This window comes from Daucus carota, chromosome 7, assembly GCF_001625215.2.
Source record: "Daucus carota subsp. sativus chromosome 7, DH1 v3.0, whole genome shotgun sequence".
In the NCBI taxonomy this organism is placed as follows: domain Eukaryota; kingdom Viridiplantae; phylum Streptophyta; class Magnoliopsida; order Apiales; family Apiaceae; genus Daucus; species Daucus carota.
The window spans coordinates 12679725-12703859 of NC_030387.2; positions in this window are offsets into that span (position 1 = coordinate 12679725).

The window sequence follows — 24135 nt, forward strand, 5'->3', positions numbered from 1 at the left end:
CCCTGAATTTGTGCTATCAGAGTTTGAATCAGTATTCTCTGATGAGTTTGAGTCAGCATTCTCTGATGAGTTTGAGTCTTGGGTAGAGTCTGAAACATTCTGATGCTCCCCCTCAACATATGCTTCATCATCATGAACTTGTAAATTTTCACCAGAGTTTGCTGTATTTTGCTCACAGTCAGAGTTTGATTGTTCATCAGAGTTTGTCGAATCAGAGAATATTTCTTCATTTTCAAAATGCAGTTCTTCATGATCATCCATATCTGCTAAACCCATAATTCTCTTGTCATCAAATGACACATGTATGGATTCCATGATCACCTTGGTTCTTAGATTATAGACTCTCAAGGCCTTTGTTGTCAGAGGATAACCTACAAAAATGCCTTCATCAGCTTTTAAATCAAACTTGGTAAGCTGTTCTGGATGAGTCTTCAATACAAAGCATTTGCACCCAAATACATGAAAGTACTTCAGATTTGGCTTCTTTTTCTTCACCATCTCATATGGGGTCTTGCCATGCTTATTAGTCAGTGTTGCATTTTGAGTGGAAACAAGCTGTTTGAACAGCTTCTGCCCAGAAATAAGTAGGTAATTTAGCCTCATCAAACATAGTTCTGGCAGCTTCTATTAGAGTCCTGTTTTTCCTTTCAACTACACCATTTTGCTGTGGTGTTCCAGGTGCGGAAAATTGTTGCACTACACCTCTTTCTTTGCAGAACTCTTCCATTGTTGAATTTCTGAACTCAGTTCCATTATCACTTCTAATGATCTTTACTTTGTCTTCAGATCCATGGTCCAGTTGCTTCACATGATCCATCAGATGCAAAGCTGTTTCATCTTTAGAGTGAAGAAAATATACCCAAGTGTATCTAGTATACTCATCAACAATGACAAGAGCATATTTCTTCCTTGCAATGGATGGTACATTAACTGGTCCAAATAGATCAACATGTAGAAGATGATATGGCTTCTTTATTGAGAATTCAGTCTTACGCTTGAAGGATGTCTTTCTCTGCTTGGCCTTTTGACATGAATCACATAGACCATCTGAAGTGAGTAGTGATTCAGGGAGTCCTCTCACAAGCTTTTTCTTTATAAGCTCATTTATGGAGTTGAAATTGAGATGTGAGAGCTTCTTGTGCCACTTCCAACTTTCTTCTGCAGAGATTCTTGTAGATAAGCAAATTGCTTTTCCTTCAGAGTTTGTAGGCAAGTTGATTTCATAAATATTTCCATGTCTGTGAGCAATCACTGCCACCTTGCCTGTTGACTTGCTTACTATCTCACTGTGTTCTTCATAGAAATCAACATGATATCCTCTGTCACAGATCTGACTGACAGAGAGTAAATTGTGTTTTAGCCCTTGAACAAGAGCTACATTTGAGATGATGACATTTCCAAGATTGATGTTGCCATATCCCAGAGTCCTTCCTATGTTGCCATCTCCATAAGAAACACTTGGGCCAACTTTCTCCACAAACTCTGACAGCAGGGCCTTATTTCCAGTCATGTGTCCTGAACATCCACTGTCCAAGACTAGGATATTCTTCCTGTTGCCCTGCAATCACAAAGACCACTAATTGTTAGTTTTAAGGACCCAGACTTGCTTGGATCCCTTGGCCTTATTAAGTTTGTTAGCTTTTGCAGCGGAATTATTATTATCAGAGTTTGAGCTAACAGAGTTTGGAACAGAGTTTGTACTAGAAACAGATTTTGTACTTGCAGAGTTTTTATTAACCTTTTTCAAAGAAGGTTTCAATTGATAATAATCATAATACAAACTATGATATTCTTTGCAAGTATAAATAGAATGCCATAAACTACCACAATGAAAACATGGATCTTGTGGTTTATATCTAATACTACTTTTTCTAACTCCAGACTTTGTAGGTAAGGAGTTAATGTCCTTGTTCTTCCTGCAAAAATTAGCAAGATGATTAGTATTTCCACAGTTATGGCATGTCTTCCTAGGTGCATTTGGAATAGGCATGTAGTTATTACTCTTGTCTATTCCAACCTTGCCATTTCTATTTTTCCTAGGCTCCTTGTCTTTGTTATCAGACTTTACCTCTTTAAGCTTACACTACGCCATAGATGGGCAAATAAGACACTCAAAATCTGTTACCTTAGACACGTTTTATGTTACAATAGGGCTAATGTAACGCAAATTTACCATTTCATCCGCTAGTGCTACCATTGCTATCTAATGTAATACTTGTTATATCAAGTGTAACACACCCAAAAGCAATACGTTAGAGATATAGAGTAACAGTTAATTAAACAAACGTAACAGTTATTCAGTGTTACATCAGCTTGTGAGATTCTCAGCTGGGGCCCACATGAATAGACTGCCACGTAGACAACCACGTCATAATGTGAGACCCACAGTGGAAGCCAGGTCAACAGGTGACGTCCGCGCCACGTGTCAGCCACGTCATCATGTGGGGCCTGCCACGTCAGCATTGTGGGGCCCAGCCACGTCAGCATGTGGGGCCCAGCCACGTCGGCATGTGGGGACCTTCCACGTCAGCATGTGGGACCAAGGCACGTCATCATGTGGGACCCGGCCACGTCAGCACGTGGGTCCAGCCACGTCATTGAGTTTGTGGGTCCCACATGCCACATCAGCAAACGGGACCCACTCACATTTTTTTTGTTGGTAATGTAACACTTTATTAGTCTAATGTAACACTTATAATTTGCAACAGCGACACAATTTAGTTTTCTGCAACAGTAATAACACAAGCTAATGTAACAGTAAATAGAAAAAATTCTGAAATACACTTTTCATAATACAATAAATTCCATAATTCCATCAACAACCCAACAAATCCACCAACCAAAATACAATTTCCCCAACCAAAGTAATCTTTATACACCATTTCACCAGGATAATTCTACCATTCACTTCGCCCAAAACAGTACCAACAACCAAACAAATCCAAAATCCACACAATCCCAACCAAAACATCAACCGCAACCCCATTTTAACTAAGTACCAAAAGTTGTAAACCCACAATTTAAAGGCAAGATTAAATATTCGTCCATACTAATTACATAAAAAGTTAGGAAGTCCCGGCAGTCCCGGAAGTCCCGGCAGTCCAGGAAGTCCCGGCAGTCCCGGAAGTCCCAGCAGTCCCGGAAGTCCCGGCAGTCCTGGCAGTCCTGGCACTGAATGGTGTACCATTTTCATCATCCTCGCTTGCAATAGTAGCACCAACTCCTCCAATGTCCATATTCAGACCGGGATTAGCCTCTGCTATTTTTTTGAGGATCATGGACAAGTTATCCTGGACTTTCTTGGAAACCTTTTCTTCCAATTCAGCCTCAAGTTCTCCCCTGATCTTTGTAGTCAAATCATCCAAATAAGTGTCTGCAGGAGCCGAATCTGATTCCATCACTTTCTTGTTCTTTCTCTACAAGAAAAAGTTTGTAAAATATTAATCAAGTTTACCATAGAATTATACAACAGAACTGTCTACAGGTTTGCATTTGGGTTTGCATTTATTGTACTGTCCACAAAAAAATAAAGTACTTACGCATCTTTTTTTCGATGCAGCTGTAGTCTTGTATTTTCGGCCATCTTCTCGCTCACGAGATTCCAGATATATATCAGCTTTTGATGGCGAGGCAAGATTGGGATCACCTTTTTTCTATTATAAAGCAAAAAAAAAAAAGATAAGGTTATCTTTGCTCATAGTTATACACAAAATCCAATAACAAAGGTTAGTAGCCTATTATTTTGAGGGCATTTTAACTACACAATTAAATAATCAGGATCACTAAGGCAAAAAAACATCTCAGATGAAATCCATAAAAAAAACAAGGAGAGACACATACCAACTTCTCTCCAACTTCTGCACTACTGTTGGCACCTAGAGTGTGTGGGTCAGTTAATGAAGAGCGGTGATCTTTGTTATCATCCGCTAATACCTGTAAAAAAAAGATTGCACAGTCGAGTTCTGGTGATCTTTAAAATCACAAAAACCATGTTAGAAAAATGTATGTAATGTACCTTAACTGACTCGTCTCCCCAGTACTTCACCAACATTTCAAAATCCTCGAGCGGAATATCCTTGGGTCTATTTTCCATCCTTTCCTTATCAGTGGCATGCTGCGTGTAGTGCTTGGTCTTCATTCGAGACTTGTAAGTTCTCCAACATCTATTAATGGTCTCGTAAACCCAATGCTCAGCTTCGTTCGGAATAATGTAATGGTCCTAATATATAATTAACTCAAAATCAATAATTTCAGTGAGTAGACATAAAGATAATTGAAAATGAGGTTTAGGCAATAGAATTATTTTTTTTGTCAGGATTTTAGGCAATAGAATTTACCCGAGTATAGTCCCACATTTTCTTCTTCAGTTGTTCAGGAACCACTTTCCAGTTGACATAAGTCAGCGAGACATTGTCCTTTGCAAGTGTCCCGAGAAAATTACTCAGCTCTCTAGTTAGTTTTGGGTTACTCGCAACAGGTACATTTTTTTTGTTCAAAAAAATAACAGGTCTTTCATCACGTGTCCTTGCGTGAACAGAAACCATTTTTGTCCTTCCTCTCCATTTTCTGGGCTTTGGTACTTCATATTACATGCACACAGTAAAAACAAAATTAAATTACTAATTTTTTTAATCTTGAAATTAATCAATAAAGTACATAATGAAACAGAATATATATGTGCCTACTGATTTTAACAACTTAACAACAATTTCATATAATCTAATTATATCTAACACACCGATCCTACAGATGTTAACAACTGAACAACAATTTCACACTAAGCTCCATAATCTAAATTAAACCCAACTTAATTTAACATTCGATGCATGATATTAACAGATGGCCAATAAGACAAAAACTAATTCAATCTAATCACATCACAACAAATCTCAAAACTCAAACAGAAAACAGACATGATTAATTTCATCAAATTAGACATGAAAATATTAAATTACCCGTTATTTTACCTGATTCAGTTTCTTCCTCAACAACATTTTCCAAATTAGAAGTGTCGACATTCTCGGGTGTTGGAGGAGGGATACCCTGCTTCTGACGTTCCCGCAGTGCCAAATAAGAAGCTACAGTGCCACATGGTTCTGAATTGCTTGCTGATTTTAAAATTTTGCTGCAAGTTGGTTTCAGGGGCTTAAATGAACTAGTCATTTTCTTCCCAGATGTTTTACCAGCTTGCGGTTGTTCATTATCTGTTGCAGCTGTTTCAGCCGTGACATTAGCTCTCGAACGAGTTCTTGGTCCAAGGGGGCCATGAATTAGCTTCTTTTTCTTCACAACAGTCATTTTCTATAATTATTAGGAGTTCATTATTAGGTTGACAAATTTAATGTGATGCCAAAGTAGTAAGGATAAAATAGAGAGTAACATATACATAACTAACACCAGTTCAGATTAATACATCATCAACCATTTATATTTTATTAATATATCATTATATCTTAATTTAATTAAACCAATAAATAAAAACTACATCACAAACACTCTTTCCCGATAAATGAAGCAATCAAACTTAACAGCTATCATCACTACTATCTTCAGATTAAATACTACTATCATCACTACTATCATCACAATAAATACCACATCACTACTATATTAATTTAATTAAACCAATAAATAAAAAAATAGAGAGATTTTTAAATACATCTATACCTCAGATGTATCATCACTACCATCTTCGTCCTCATTTTCCGGAATATATTCATCATCGCCATCCGGAGAAACTTTGTCTTTGTTATTGGATTGCTGCATAATGGCCGTTTGTCCTTTCAACTTAACAACTAAGTTTTTGATCCCAAGTTCTTCCAACCTTCTTTCATTTTCCATCATTTGAGCGATTCTTTCTTGTTCATATTCTGACAGCGGTGGTGGGGGGGGGCACCTGCAACAAATCAAGATAGGATTCAGGTATAGCAAGTACAAGGAGTGTACCTAAATATTTGAAAGGAGTGTTTGTGATTTTTACGTGTGAATCTCTTGTTTTTGAAAAAATGATGAAAATTGAGAAAATTAATTAACTACCTCCGTCTCAGGTATAGCAAGTACAAGGGAACATCTTACTTGAGAAGCGTCACCAACTGGCTGATCTTTCGTTTTGTCATTTTTTTGAATTTTGTGGGGTTTGTTCCCTTTGGTTTCAGTTGGCTGTGGTGGTGGGAGCAACTGCAACAATTGATGAGGACAATGTCAGTGATTCAATTGGCACACCACAAAAATAACTATTATAACTTATGTTTTTGAGAAAATTGAAAAAAATACCTCTTTCTCTGGTATAATTGATTCTTGTAACTGCAGTTTCCTTCTTGCAGAGCCTTTATCCTTCACTTGCGTAGGAGATGCATCTTGTTGACTAGGAAACAGAGTTGGCGATGATCTTAATGCATACCTCTGTCCGGCCTCAGGTGTCTTCTTCACAGTCTTCCTTGAATTTTGCTGCTGCTGCTGGAGTTCACGTGTGGTAATATATTTCCGCTTTTGTATTTTCTTTGGTGAAACTGTATTTATGCACGAAATAATCCAAAGGCAAACAATTATCAAGTCTGCTAATATGCAACCAATTTTGGGTGACAATAATTTGATGTATTTTATTCAGAAATATAACATAAGTAATGTGGATCAGATGGAGCATTTCTGAAAAATATATTAAACTTAAAAATATAGAAATCAGATTTAAGAAGTATGGAGAAAGCAGAAAAAAATATTTTTCTAGCTAACAGAGTGTATACCTTGAAACAGGCTTTTCCTTGGCCTTACAATCACGTGTGGCTGCATTTGATACAACGGCTCAATTGAAGGGTCAACAATCGTGTCCACATAAAATTTTACCTCTTCTCCAGTATTGCATTTTTCTATCTCTTCAATGATGTCCAGGTCATTCGTCATTAGCTTCCAACCACCATGCTTTCCTTCTTTTGCATAAACTCTTCCGATTTCGGTTAGTTTGAGGAGATCTTTAATCTCCTGCATCAGATCATTGTAAGCAAATGTATCAGCATCTTCATTGCAAACAAGTATACAATCTCCGCCACAGTAATTTGTCCTCCGAAACTCCCCACCGTAGTACAATCCAATATTCACACTTTTTTCTCCCATCCTGCACAAATTTAATAAACATATCAGTGGCAAGTCATTATAAATAAACAAGTTTATCAACATATTAGATATGCATTTATCAATCAAAATAGAAGGCATAAAAGGGAAAAATCAATTTTAAATCAGAAATCATTGTATAGAAGGCATAGAAGGCAAGAATCAGGTTTACATATACACATCCATAATATAACTTTACTGGTGTAAACAAATATTAAACTTAATAATATTAAACTTAAGCAGTTTGATTGCTTCATTTATCGGGAATGAGAACTCTTGTTGTGGGGATATCATCTCTACACCAACTCAATTCATCAACATGAGTTTGCAGTCCATGAACAAATTCTGTGTCACGTAAATCAGCCTCGTTCACATCTTCCTCATGTGAATCCACGTTTCCGGTATCACACCACTCCCTCGGCAGTTTGTTAATTGCGTAATGTATATTCTTTTCAGTTGGATCTTCCACATAAAACACTTGTTGCACTTGTTTAGCCAGGACATGAGGATCAGATTTGTGGCATATCCTATTGAAATTTACTCGATTGAAACCGTGCGGATCTTTCTCTTGTTGGTACCAGCGACACTTAAACAGGACGACAGTAAATTCTCCCCAGTAATCAAGTTCTATGATTTCTTCTATCGATCCGTAGTAGCTGACATCTCCAACTATCGGGTTCTCGTCTCTTGAATTAGCAAAACTTGTTGTTTGTGCAGTCAAATATACGCCACTATTTTGTGTTGTACATCGAGAATCTCTATCACTTGTGTGGAATCGATAACCATTAACAACATAGCCTGTAAACCTTCTAGCTGTTCGATTAGGCCCCAATGCAAGCACCTCCAATTCACTTGAAGCCTCCACCATTTTCCGAACCTCTTCTTTTAACCAGTCCCCAAAATCTTGTGTGTGCATTCGTGCCCTCTTGTATCTTTTCGTATTTGCGTGACTGTCCACTAAGGCTTGATGTTCCCTAAAATAATACCAAGTTAACACAGTCCAGGACACTTAAAGGTTATAAATTCTGAAATTAAATTGTTTAAAGAGCTTACTGAACTTACTTGAGCAACCTCTCCACTTCTTTATTACCACTATTGAACAAAACATAGCGATGACCTGCCTTCCAATCAGCATCTTCCAAATGAATCATAATTCCATCTTTATTCCTTCTTGTTCCGATGTGATATTCCGCTTGTGTTGGCCCTCTTTCGAAAACTGTCGAGCACACGGTGTTTTTTGTTGTTTCATCACCACCCAAAAATCTCGAACAAAAAGTCACACATTCTTCGGCTATGTAACCCTCTGCAATAGAACCTTCTGGTTTACTTCTGTTACGAACGTATGATTTTAACTTCGCAAGATATCGCTCTATACCGAACATGTTTCGAACGTGCTCAGGTCCCCCAACTTCAGCTTCGCTGGTTAGATGAATAAGCAAGTGCACCATTATGTCGAAGAAGGCAGATGGAAATATCATCTCAAACTGACAAAGTACCTCGACGATTTCTGTTTGCAACTTTTTAAACTCCTCCAAATCGATCACCTTGCTCCATAGAGCTCTAAGGAACGCACTCAATCTCATCAACGGTACTGCAACCTCAGCCTTTAAGGTTTTCTTGACAGCAAACTGCAACATGTAGTGCAGTATGAAATGAGCATCATGGCTCTTATACCCCGCTACTTTCCTCTCCTTTGTGTGCACATATCGACTAATGTTAGAAGCACAGCCGTATGGCAGTTTAGTATTTTTCAGAACTGAGCAGAACACATCCTTCTCTTTATTCGACAAGTCAAAAATTGCTGCTCTGATTTCATGGTGTGTTCCGTCTTCTGATAGAACAGGATGAAGGGTTTTTCTTATTCCCATTTCTTGTAAGTCTTTACGAGCAGCAACATGATCTTTTGTCTTGCCACTCATATTGAGTAAAGTACCCAATATGTTATCACACACATTCATCTCTATGTGCATGGCGTCAAGGTTATGTCGAAGTGGATTATGCTTCCAATAGGGCAAATCGAAGAAGATTGACTTTTTTTTGAAAGGGCAACCTTTTTGACTGTTACCCTTTTTCTTCTTCAGCCCAAACTGGTTTACATACCCAGACAACAACTCTTCGATGTCTGTTCCAGTTAAAATTGGAGGAGTATGCCCCTTTTCAATTGTGCCATCAAATCTTTTAGTATCCATTCTCCACTTGTGTGCAGGATCGAGAAACTTCCTATGGTTCATATAGCACATCTTCTTGCTATGTTTTAAATAATGTGATGAAGTTTCATAATGGCAGACAGGACACGCTAGTTTGCCTTTTGTGCTCCAGCCGGACAACATAGCATATCCCGGAAAATCGCTAATAGTCCATAGCACTCTAGCACGCAAATTAAAATCTTCATCAGCCAAGGCATCATACGTTTGGACGCCGACCTCCCACATTTCTTTCAACTCCGCAATTAAAGGTTGCATATACACGTCAATACTATTACGTGGTGATTCTGGACCAGATATTAGTGTTGAGAGAATTAGATTTTCTGGTTTCATGCATAACCAAGGCGGGAGGTTGTAATTAACCAATATAATTGGCCAAGTACTGTGACTTAGATTCATTGAACGATAAGGGTTGAATCCATCTGCGGCTACCCCTAAACTAATGTTCCGATTTTCTGATGAAAAATCAGGATAGATGGCATCCATCGTCTTCCAAGACTGAGCATCAGCCGGATGTCTTAGCTTCCCATCCTTTTGTCGTCCCACGTCATGCCATGTCATTAGTTTTGAATAGTCCTTGCACATGAAAAACCTCTGCAATCTAGGTTTCAGAGGGAAGTACCTCATCACATTCGCTGGGACTTTGCGGATAACTTGCCCTGCATGACTAGCATCACTGCCTTTCTTTGCTGGTAACACCCACCTAGAAACACCGCAATTATCACATTCTTCTTTGTCTTTATTGTCTCCCCAATACAACATGCAACTGTTTCGGCATGCATGTATTTTTTCATAATGTAGACCTAAATCCTTGATCATGTTTTTCGCGGCATTCAGAGACAAAGGTAGGTGTGCATCAGGAAATGCATCTTTTATTAACTCTAGTAGTTCCCCAAAGGCAGACTCGGAAATTCCGTGAGCACATTTTAAATGATAAAGTTTAATAAGGAAACTTAACCGAGAGAATTTAGTGCAACCGGGATATAGTGGTTGTTTACCCTCCCTAACATGGCGATAAAACTTTCTAGCCTCTGCATTTGTTAGACTTTCATAGTCATTTTCTAAATCTCGGAACTTTTTACCTGTACACTTGAACATTTCCCCTAAATTATCTTCAAAACCCTCCATGACGTCATTACTACCGTCTACTTTGGTATGTGAAACCTCACAGATCCATTTCATATGTAATGGAGATGGGCCACTACATATGAGATGATCATAGATAATAGTTTGAAGGTGCCAGTAACGGTTCACACATACTTTGCAGGGACACTTCATTTCTTGTCCTTTAGCATAAATTGGAAATGCATTTTCCAAAAATGCCTTTATTCCTGCTACATACTCTTTACTGGATTTCGGAAATTCTATCCAACTACAATAATCATCGTCCATTATAACACTCAATGATATAGCCTGCCAAGTTAAAAGATTATAAGTCTAGGCATACTTAGATTGCCCTAATGCGATGAAAACACTAATAGGGCAGCTAGTTTATATGCCTCATAAGATGAAAAACTTAAACCAAAGGCATGCGCACAGTATAAACTCAAAGGCATACTCAGAGTATAAGATATTTCTAACATAACCCTATATATTTAAACACTGAAACTGCAGACAAATTGCAGATAAAATACATAATACACATAGTGACCAGTTAATAATTAATAATTACATGTAAATCTATAACTATAAATACATACATACAAATAAATATGAGAGGGAGAGAGACAGAAGGAGAGAGAGACAGAAGGGGGGGAGAGAGAGAGAGAGAGAGAGAGAGGGAGAGAGAGAGAGAGGGGGGGGGGGAGAGAGGATACCCTAATTGTGCGCAATCGAACCCTAAACTCCAATTGAAGCTCTGAACTCCAACCCCCAAATTCCGAAACCCTAATTCCAAAACCCTAATTCTGAAACCCTAATTTCTAACCCTAATTCCGAACTTGGTGAGGTGAGGGTGAGGGTGAGGTGAGAGTGGGGTGCGGTGAGAGTGGGGTGCGGTGAGCGGTGAGAGTGGGGTGCGGTGAGGAGAGGGTGTGTCGGGGAGAGAGAGACAAGACTTGTCAATTTTGAGATAAGACTTAGCAATTTTGGGGGGAAAATATGCCGCCCATATTTTCACACACAATGTGTCAATTTTTTACATTTTTCAATAAATTTAAATATAAATCAACATTTTATGTTACGATCCGACTAAGATCCGGGCATTATATTTTTTGATTATTTTTTCCCAACATTAAAAAGGTCGTTTATTAACATCCGTACGGTTGGATCGTCCAAAAAATCGACTAAAAAAATCGAACAGTGGATATGTGAGTTGACCCGTTAACAGAATCATATCCTATCATACGAAAACAGTTACGATCCGACTACGATCCGGGCATTATATTTTTTGATTATTTTTTCCCAACATTAAAAAGGTCGTTTATTAACATCCGTACGGTTGGATCGTCCAAAAAATCGACTAAAAAAATCGAACAGTGAATATGTGAGTTGACCCGTTAACAGAATCATATCCTATCATACGAAAACAGTTACGATCCGACTACGATCCGGGCATTATATTTTTTGATTATTTTTTCCCAACATTAAAAAGGTCGTTTATTAACATCCGTACGGTTGGATCGTCCAAAAAATCGACTAAAAAAATCGAACAGTGAATATGTGAGTTGACCCGTTAACAGAATCATATCCTATCATACGAAAACAGTTACGATCCGACTACGATCCGGGCATTATATTTTTTGATTATTTTTTCCCAACATTAAAAAGGTCGTTTATTAACATCCGTACGGTTGGATCGTCCAAAAAATCGACTAAAAAAATCGAAAGTGAATATGTGAGTTGACCCGTTAACAGAATCATATCATGTCATACGAAAACAGTTACGATCCGACTAAGATCCGGGCATTATATTTTTTGATTATTTTTTCCCAACATTAAAAAGGTCGTTTATTCACATCCATACGGTTGGATCGTCAAGAAAATCGATTAAAAAAATCGAACAACAAATATGTGAGTCGTCCCGTTAACTTGAAAATAATTCGACATTTTATGTTACAATCCGACTACGATCCGGGCATTATTTTTTTTTGATTATTTTTCCCCGACACAAGTGCCACATCAGCAGAAGTGGGACCCACATGTGGGGACCACATGCCACATCAGCACATGTGGGGCCCACTTCCGCTATAAATATCTTCGTTGCTCATTTGTTAAAACACACACCCCGAGCCACATCTTCTTTTATCATTTCCTTTTCTCATTTTCTTTTATCATTCCCTCTCTTTCCCCTCTTCGCTTCCGAGCTTCCGACCTTCCGACCTTCAACTCTTCCGAACTTCCGAGCTTCTTCTCCCAATTTATTCATTTTCTCATGTTTGAATTTCTTTTTCTCATGTTTGAATTTGATTATAACTGCTTCGTTTGAGATTTATTGCAGGGGAACTCAGATGTTTAAGCGAAGCTCAAAACTTAGATTGGAATGGAGGAGCTCGAAGCTCAAAACTCAGAGTTGACCAGGTGAGTCTTGAGGTCCAAACCATGAGCCCAGGTGAGTTTCAATTTATGTGCTAATTGAATTCGATTTCAATTTATTCGAATTCGATTCTATTTCATTCTATTTCAATTTTATGTGCTAATTTCAGTTCTATTTCGATTCTATTTCAATTTATTCGAATTCGATTCGATTCTATGTGAGTTTAGGTGCTAATTATTCATTCTATTTCGATTTCAATTTTTGTGCTAATTTCATTTCGAATTCAGAGTTAATTTTTGAGTTAATTTCAGTTTAGGTGCTAATTATTCAGAGTTGTGATTGATTGATTTTTGTGCTAATCTTTTGTTCGAATTCGATTTTAATTTTTGTGCTAATTTGAATTCGAATTGGCATAAATTGATTGAGTTAAGTCGAGAAGGTGTTGTAATTTATGTTACTTCGAATTCACATAAACTGAGTAGTGCTGTAATTTGTGTAAAGCTTGTGTTGTAAAGCTTGTGTTGAAAAGCTTGTGTGTAAAGCTAATATATGTTCTGTTGTTTTTTAAGAAATATGTGTGAAATTGTGTAAAGCTTGTTTAAGAAATTCATTGAAAACTAACCATATAACCATTACAAACCATATAAACCATTACTAACTTACCAATTGTACTGGAAAACACTAACTACTGGAAAATAGGTTGCTAGTAAAAACCCACTTTTTGGTTGTGTGTCTAAATGGAAAACACTAACTGGAGAGGGTTGAGTTTATATTTTTGGAGAGGGTTGTGTGTCATTTTTGGTAAAAACCCACCTTTTGGTCTAAATGGCTACTGTCTAAATCAACATGAACCAAAAAACCCACTTTTTGCTTTTACTGGCCAACAGAACTGAGAAACAAAAGACCTAAACAAAAGACCATACTAAAACCAAATGCTCAAAACCTAAACAACAAAAGTCAGATGCTTAAAACCATACTAAAACCAGATGCTTAAAACCCATACTTAAAACATACTTAAAATCATCAAATCACCCAACAAAAGTCAGTTAAAACCCATACTTAAAACATACTTAAAATCATCAAATCACCAACATACTTAAAATCAACACACATACTTAAAACATACTGCCTTAAAATGATCAGAAGTCTTTAAACCACCATACAAACTTCAATCAAAAGTCTTAAAACAATACTTAAAGTCTTAAACCACCATACTTAAAGTCTTAAATCAAAAGATTCAAACATACTTAAAACGATAAAATCAAAAGATTCATACTTTTGATAATCAAAAGTCTTCAAACAAACTGACTTTTGATCATCCCCGCCCATGACGCAGACGCCGGACCAGTTCCGCCTGCTCCACCATCACAGCTTTCAGATCGTCCCCGAGCATCTCCACCATCTTGTTCAGGGTAGCAGTCATCTGGTTCAGCTCCACCATCTGTTCACGGAGAGTCGCCAAGTGACCGTTCAGGTTGCACAACGATTTCTCCACATTCTCCGTGTATATGGGCTGCTGTGTTACCGAGTTGGAGGCAGAGTGATTGCTATGAAAAAGAAAAAATATTAGTGATAAAAAAATGAAAGGAAACGAAAATGAAACATGCATAAAGTAGAAGATGAAGAAAGATTACCTTGAAGACGCCATTTTCAAAGGATGAGAAATTAAACCCTCGAGTTAGATGCTTGAGAAAAATGAAAGATGAAGATGAAGAGGCCCTCGACTTTGCTTGAGAAAGATGAAAAAAGACCCCCTCGGCTGGAGGGTTTATATAAAGGCAGTGAAAAAAAACCCCTCGGCTGTGGTGCAATCACCAATTACACACGGCACATTAATCACACTCGGTGCCTCTTTGTTTCTTTTGCAACATTATTTTTTTTGTTTGAAGGCAATTATTTTTTTGATTTAAACACTGCATATTTAAATACATTAAACCCAATTGATATGTTTTTTAAAATTATATTACAATTATTTTTAAATACAAAAAATATTTTTACGATGCTTCAATAAATTAAATCCGATTGATAAGTTTTTTATAATTATATTACAATATATTATATTTAAATACATAAAATATTTTTACAATGCTTCAATAAATTAAACCCAATTGATATGTTTTTTAAAATTATATTACAATTATTCTTAAAATAAATCATGGCAGACTTTGAAAAATTAATCTGGTTATTTTAAACAAAGCAAATAATTTTTTTAAACAAATCAAAGATTTTTTTAAACCAAAAAGCAAAGAAATGGGCCAGATTGATGAAACACGGTGATGGATGAAATGGGCTAGATAAGTGAGAGCCCAGCAAAGAAAGGAACCCGATATAAACTAGTAATGCAAAATTTTAAACAAATGAAATGTTGCTATAGTGGTTTGCAATGAGTTTTGTTAAGTGTGAGGTCAAGGGTTCGATTCCCTTGGCCTTCAAAAATTTGTTGATAACTTTTTAATCAAAGATGGGACCCAGCCTGTGGGGCCCACCACGGCCACGTCAGCAGCCATGGGACCCAACACTGCCACGTCAGCAGCCGTGGGTCCCAGGCAGTGGTGGGACCCACAACCACCACGTCAGCAGTGGTGGGACCCACCACTGCCACGTCAGCGGATGGGGGACCCACAACCGCCACGTCAGCCGATGTGGGACCCACCACTGCCACGTCGGAGGATGTGGGACCCACCACTGCCACGTCAGCGGTTGCGGGACCCACAACCGCCACATCAGCAGTAGTGGGACCCACCACTGCCACGTCGGAGGATGTGGGACCCACCACTGCCACGTCGGAGGATGTGGGACCCACCACTGCCACGTCAGCAATAGTGGAGCCCATATGCTGATGTGTACAGCTGTGGGTCCCACATGAGCTGACGTGTACAGTTGTGGGGACCACTGAAAATAATTATGAATTAAAATATAAGCATAAGAGTAACGGGATATGTTACAACATGTATGATATAACGTAACACCAGCATACTGCTGTAACACAAACGCTCTAAAGTAACAATTGGTAGTGATGTAAGGTAACATTGAATTGATTAATATTACGGTAGGTCCAAAAAGTATGGCTACTGTAACACAAAATTGGCATTACATTAGAAAAGTGTCTTATTTGCCCATCTATGGCGTAGTGTTATGCTTAAGCTGTTTCTGAGTCATTAGTCCTATGTTAACCTGTTTGGGCTTATCAGATTTTAAATTGTTGTTAATCTCTGATTCTGGTCTACTCTGTTTAGACTTAGAGGATTCAGCAACAAATTTAACAGGTTTAACCTTAGGTTTTTCAGTTTTAACAAACTCTGTTTTTGATGACTCAACTTCTGAGTTATCAGTGTAACCTAGTCCCTTCTTCCAGTTTCCACTACCTAAGATATCTTGAGTAGTTTTGCCTGAATTAGTCCATGTCTCAATAATATCCCTTTCCTTAGCAAGTTCTGATTGAAGAGATGCATACCTCTTTAATAGTTCATCTTTGACAATGACAGCATCATCTCTCTCTTTCTGAACTTCTAACATCTGAACTAATTCTTTTTCTAGATAATCATTCCTTTTCTTTACACTTAGAGTTTCAGATTTTAATCTTTCATTCTCTAAAGTTTGATCTCTAAAGCTGATATGCAAAGTTTTAAGGAACAATCTTAACTCAGTTATATCTTCAGTATCAAAGGCAAGAGTAGAATGAGGTACCTTAGCAGTAGATTCAGAGTTGTTGTCAGTGTTTGCCATCAGAGCATAATTGACTTCTTCCTCTGAATCAGATGTATCTGTCCAGTTTCCTTTCTTGGTGATAAAGGCTTTTTCCTTTTCTTTCTTGGCTTTCTTGCATTCAGATGCAAAGTGACCCTTTTCCACCACAGTTGAAACAGGTATACTTGTCAGCTTTTCCAGCTTTTCCTTCCTTGCCCTCATTCTTCCTGAAGTTCTTCTTATCATAAACTCTGTCAGAGTTTCTGTCTTTCCTTGAGAAACTTTTGCCTTTGTTGAACTTTTTGTAAGCCAACTTCTTGAAGCTTTTCACCATCAATGCTGCTAACTGCACCATCTCATCATCACTGTCTTCAGAGTCTGAGGGAACATCAGAGTTTGAGTCATCAGAGTTTGATGACTCAATGTCAGACTTTGTGACATGAGCTTTTCCTTTGCTCTTAGCAGCTTCCTCTTGAACTTTTAGAGCAACAGACTTTGATTTGCCTCCATGACGTTTGCTCCTCTGCTCCATCTCAAGTTCATGAGTCTTCAGTCTTCCAAAAACATCATCAAGAGACATTTATCCAAGATCAAGATTGTCTCTTATTGTAGTGACTTTCAAATCCCATTTTTCAGGAAGAGCCAGAAGGAATTTGAGGTTTGAGTCTTCAAGATCATATTCCTTGTTCACCAGAGATAAGTCATTCAACAGTTTGACAAATCTGTCATACAGATCTGTCAAGGACTCACCAGATTTTGAGTCAAAGTGCTCATACTCCTGTGTAAGGATGGTTTTTCTGTTCTTCTTGATGGCTTGAGTTCCCTGACATCTGGTTTCCAGAGCATCCCAGATTTGTTTAGCAGTTTTGCACCCAATCACCCTATTAGACATTGCATTATCAAGGGTACTGTGCAGAAGGTGTTTCACCTTTGAGTCTTTACCAATTGACAAGATGTCCTCAGGGGTATAATCTTTCTTGTCTTTTGGAACCATCTTCTGAGGTTCATCTCCAAGCCCAACAGAGAGCTTGGTGGGCATATGTGGTCCATCATAGATCCTGTCAAGGTATTCTGGATCGACAGAGTCTAGAAATATAATCATTCTCTCTTTCCAGACTGGATATTCAGATGCCTTAAGGACTGGAACTCTAAAAGACGAAGCTTGTGATTTTTCAGACATGATTGTGATTAAGATCTCACTGTAGTTATCTTAACAGAGCTCGCTCTGATACCACTTGTTAGGTCCTATAAACTTACTATATTAGTTTATATAATGAACACAATCAATCACACAGAATGACAATATAAGAGATTGAAAGCAGTAAACTCTTATTCACAAAGCTTAATCGGTTACAAAAACTCTCTCAGTGATTTGTATATTATCACTAAGAGCTGCTAGGGTTCTGTAAAATATACTCGATAACTCAACTCGTATAGAGTAACCCTAATCCGTGTCTATATATAAACAGTTACAAAATCAATCTCTGATTTGATATCCTATAAATCAGCTATGTATTCTATCAATCAAAGATTGCTACTGTTTTCTGTTTGGTTTCCATAGTCAGCAAATCACTTCTCCGCTTCTATCCTTCCTTGAAGTATATCCGCTTCTGAGCTCTTTCCACGTGTAAACTCTGATGAGTCTTGACTATGTAAACTCTGATCAGACTTTATTAAACTCTGGTCAGACTTTATTAAACTCTGATCAGCTTCCAGCTTAAACTCTGATCACTCCTGTTCGAAAACAAACTTTAAGAACATTAGTAATCATCAATTATATCTAACATATATATATATATATATATATATATATATATATATATATGAAGACTTCAAAAGGGATGACATAAAAGATAAAGAAATCAACACAAAGATAAGGAAATCAATAGTTATTGAAGATGAACTCGCCTGTTCCTGATGTAGCAGAGAGAGAAGCAGCAGCAGAGAGAAGAAGCGGGAGCGGGAGGAAAAAAAAGAACAGCTCGGGCGGGAGCGGGAGGAGGAAGAAAAGAACAGCGCGGGAGATGATGTGTCAATTATAGATGCCGATTCTCACGTTCAACAGGAGTAGCGTATCTGTTGTGAATTGCTAAATTTTTAGCTAATAGATAGGACCGGTTGGAGCTGTGCTTTTGATGGGTGGATAGCTATATTTTGTTTTTTTACTGCCACGTCAGCTTTTTTACCTAACAGGAGCTCCCCCTTGGAGTTGCTCTAATTACCACTATATCCTCCATGTTTTTCGTATTTATACCCAGGGGCCTAGCCACTTCCCGACTAAATCCGAAAATTCATAATCACTACTCTCTCCGTCCCACACATTTCTTTACACTTTTCTTTTTGGGGTGTCCCATCCAATTCTTTACATTTCAAAACTTACCAAAAATAGTCAATGGGTCCCACCACTTCTCCACTTTTCTTTCCTTTTCACAGTACTTTAACTCCACTATCTTCTTTTTATATATTAAAAATCAATGGGTCTCACCACTTCACCCACTTTTCTTTCTCTTTTCCACTACTTAGGACATGACGATTTGGGACACCATATTAGGACAATTTAATTTCTTTTGATACATAAAAGTATATTGTAAATTGGGAATTTGGCAAAAATGCTCATTATTACTATATTAATTGCAATCCTACTACCTCTCCGTTTTTATTGCAGAAATACGTTACCTCTAAAGCTTTTGTTAAAAAATTTGCAAAATTACGATATATAGTGAGTTGTACCATTTTCGTTTGTTCAGCTGGAGTTTGTTCCTTTTCTTCAACCTTCTTTATTTTCTCATCGGTAAATCTTTCCTCGCGGGCTCTTGTACTCCAGAAAGGACGGGTCATAACCTCACGCAAACCTCACGCTGCCGTGAGATTCAATAAACACCATTCTCCCCTCTCTCAAGCGTCTCATCTCTTCGATTTCTTCATGTCTTGTTTCTCGCAATTCTCTCCACGTCGCACCAACCTCTGCCTCGTAAATCACGCTATTGATAAGTGGTATTTATACGCACTTATAGGCCTTCATTTCCACTTAAATTGGTTGGTTGTACTTAAGTGTTTAGTGTCTTTTGATGTGTTTTTATTGTTTTTCTGTGCAGGTCACGAGTTGAGGTGATGAAGTGATTTTCTATCATTTTAGGTTGGTTTTGGTGCATTATTTGCAAGAATAGAGAATTGTGGATTCATCGCGACTTGGGATTTTGTGGGTATATCTTCTACAAACCCTCACGAGAGCACACTCGTCCACTAGAGCTATCTAGGGGTTTAAAGGGCTTGTTGCATATGCTAAATGCAACCGTGATCACCTACGGAAGTGGTACTAGAGCGAGGAAGGACATGCACGCGAGAACGAGCGAGAAACGAAGAAACAGGGCCACCATGACAGACAGTAGCGCGCCCGCGCTACTTGTTAGCGCGCCCGCGCTACCTTCTGCTGTCACTAGCGCGTCTGCGCTAGTTTAGCGCGGCCGCGCCCAGCAGAAGTGCCCCGGGCCGATTTTTGGAGCTTTTCTGACAGATTTTAGCAGCGGTCGAGGCCCGGTTGACTTGGTCAATGTAATTTAATTTCTCGTGTGTAAAACCCTAGCCTGGTAGAAGTAGTTTAGTAGAGAACAATATCGTAAGTTAGTTTTAATCATTCAAGCACATTATCAGTTTGTATTAGATCGTTCTTCGCGAGGAAGTGACAGTTTCGAGCGAGATCGTGAACATCAATTCTGTAACATGTGATCCTTATTATTAATTCAAGTATTTTTATTTCGTTTAATTCTTGTCTTTTATTTATCATGCTTTCATTGGAACCCATGATGTCGATTAGTTCGATTATGAACTAACCGCCTTCATGGGGTTCTAATGGATTTATCGATGTAGTCTAGTAACGAATATTAATTACTTGATCTTGCGACGTACGTTGATTTCTTTGCATGAGCCGTGCTTATTCTTCTTAGGAGCGTAGCTAACTTCTAAGTTGTTTGTTAATTCTTTCTGAAGCGAGAGTGGATGATTGAATTTATAACTATGCCATGTAAACATAGGATTATGTGAATGAAACATAATTTGTGGTAGACTTGAACTATTTTTATCACCCTGTGTAATCACGATAGATGACTTGCTATTAAACCTCTCTGCTTACACTACCGCTATAGAGATATAGGGTCTGAGCTTTGTTGGTGTCCATGAGATTTCTGTCTTAATTGCGGATTTTGATTGGTATGATATGTGTGCAACGAGAGTTGGCATGTATTACTTTCGTGTTGTCTGATTAGGATCAACAGTCGCATGTTAATCAGTAATTTCAATTCTAGATGAGTTCGATAATGAAGTTAGAATCCCATGTGTTTTCCTATTCTGAATTTGATTAGTAATTTTAGTTATTAGTATAAAAGAAACCATCCTTGTTAATTGTCTTGGCAGTGAAAATTGATCATACATTGTTGCATAGGTGCGTATTCTTAATTCACCGGTCTCTGTGGGATCGAACTTAATATATTACTTGTGATCACGTGCGCTTGCGTGTAGATTTTTGCGAACAAGTTTTTGGCGCCGCTGCCGGGGACTCGGTGTTAAGTAATTAGTTTATGTACTTGTCATCAGTGTGCATTAAAATTCACTGACTCGGATTCTTTTCTCACTTTTCTTAGTTGTTGTTGTATCTATTGTTTTTGTTTAGTTATTTATAATGTTTACTTTGCCTCCTTGGGACTTCAGTTCCAAGTGAGGTAGCTTTTACTGCGTTCTTGGCTGTGTTTGTGCTGTTACAGGGTTACAATGGAAGAAGTCGATACCTTTGCACTTCTATCTTCCATAGTTGAGGCATATTCGTCGAAAGCTACAGAGCCGACCTTGTATCCGATGAGTGTCGATGAGATGTCACAAGTTGCCCCTACAACATACAGCTTCTGTCAAGTTTGTGGTGTTCAGGGTCACTATAGTTATGAATGCTCTTATAACCACTTCAACTCTCAGAATACTCAGTCGGGACATGGATATAATTATCAAGAAAGATATGAGTATAATCAGTATTCTAATTCTTGTGATCAAGAATGGATGGATCAACCAGATTTCTCTTACATGGACAACAATTTTGGTGATTTCCCATATCATGGTCAACATCAATTTCAAGAACAAAAATTTCAGCAACAATGTTATGAAGAACCTCCAATGCAACAATATGATCAGTTTGAGCAACAGTATTATCAGCCTCAATATGAGCAACCACAATCTCAACAGTATCAATATCCTCAAGTACAAGAGCTACAGGTTCCTCAACCCACTGTAGAAGTGCTTTCTGATCAAACAAATGAGGTATATGATATGTTGGTAAACATAAACAAGACGCTTTTAATGGATTTTGATAGGATTTCAAAAAACTTAAAATACACTGGAGAATGCCGAGAAATCCATCATTTTATGAAATCCAAAAAAATCCATCAGCATTTGAATACCATCAAATTTTAATGGATTTTAACAATCCCAATTGAATACCATCAGATTTTAAAGTATGATTTAAAATCTCAATTGAATACCACCAGATTTTGTGGCATAATTTGAAATCCCAATCGAATTCCTCGAGATTTTAATGGATTTCAAACAATCACAATCGAATACCCTCGGATTTCATGAATGAAAAAAAATGCTTTAAAATCCCATTCCAATACACCCCTCTAAATCTAGTTGGTAACTAGATCACAATACCTAAACCCAAACGGAAAATGTTAAGTACCTAATCTAGTTGATGCCAATTATTCCTAAATTTTTGTCCCAAATCTAGCTGACGATGTATGATTGCTTATACTCACGCTAATAATAATGAGATCCGACATAAATCATCTAATTAAAATCAACCATATGTCTTATATGTCATTTGAGAGAAAATTTTGGAAACAAATTTGGGGTATGTGACGTTACTCAAATATAAAATATATCTGATGGGCCCTTATATGTAATCATTATAAAAAATACAGGATCTCATTTTTGTATTCATTCTAAACAACTTTTGTATATATGTAATCATTATAAACAATAAAGGACCTCATTTTTGTATTCATTCCAAACAACTTTTGTATTCATATTCACAGTGAACCCCTCTTTTATATTCTTTTTCTAAATAGAATGCTATGTCATCATAATATAAATATTAATTGATCAGTTACATCTTAGAAACTGTCAATAGATATGTGTATAAATACTGGTATAAACAATCACATATCCATCAACATTCGATAGTCAAGTTTTATTAGCAAAACCTTCACTAGATCCTTACAAACATATATATCATAATGGATAGATCACTAGTAAGAATTAGTTCATTATTTTTACTAGTTATACTAATTAACCATATTGTTTTGCCAACAAATGCTCGAGTTATATCTGGTACAACTTCCGCTAGTGAGTTAGAAGCATGTCCCCCTAGCGATGAGATTGCAACGAGCCTCATGGGTGAAGAACCTGCTCCTTCTTTCACTGAAGTGGAAGTCACGTCAAAATCAAATGTTGTTGATTCTCAAGTGAACACCGATGAAATAGCAGCTTGTCCTCCCAAAAATTGACCACAAATTTATGCATTCAGTTTGAAGTAAAGAACTTAAATAAGAAATCCTATCAAAAAAATTTAAACTGATGTGTATGTTGGAACCTTCAACGATGTATGCTTTGTTTCTAAATGAATAATAAAAGCATGTGTTGTTATTATATTATTTTTCTTTTAGCTTAGGTTTTGTGCTAAATATATATCCTCATTTCTCTAAACTCATATAAAGATGTACATATAAGATCATTTATAACCATCTATCACTTAATTCCTAATTGTTCTTAGTTGTTCTACGAAGGGTAGTAAATAAATATATTCAATAAATAAACTAATTTTGGGCCTAGTAATTTTCATTAAATCCTTCAAATGGTGGTTGTTAATAAATGGCTCATTCATATTTTTATGTTGAATATATTTGATGTTATCCGCATTTATTATCAGAAGATGAAGATTAGGGTTGGTTGAGATCAGTATTCCCAGTGTAGATTATATTAAAATTTATCGTCAGAGGATATCTCTCGGAGTTTGTCAATGATTCTGGAGTTTGTCAATGATTCTGATCAAGAAAATATATCCAAGATGCATTAGAAGGGTATGTCATTGTCCAAAAAGAATGCTTAATAAAGTTTGCATACCCATTCAGCCCTAAGTGAGGTCGATCTAGGACTAATGACATCAATAAGATGCTTCAGGATCTGTTCTTGGTTCCACTGACGGAGGTCCTTGATTCTCAGACCACCCTCATGCTTAGGTAGTGTGACAGTTTTCCAGGAAATTTTTGCTTCGACTCTGGACTGATCATGCGCATTCCGAACAAAGTGAGCAAACTTTTTCTGGATAATTTGTAAAACAGCAACATGGAGCATGAAGTGAGAGCTCCAGAAATTTTGTATACCAACAAGGATAGAGGGTTGCAACCGTCCAATGTAAAATAGAAATTTGGTAGCCCAGGCATCAATAAGATTAGTGATTTTTAGTATCAGGGGATTGCAGTGATGAATATGAAGCCCCTTGGCGATCAATGGAACTCCAAGGAATTTAGCAGGGACCATGCTGCAGGCCATAAGTTTGTTCAATTTAACTGCCAAGAGCTAAAGGAGGACTAGAAAAATAGAAGTTACTCTTCAGTGGGTTGATTT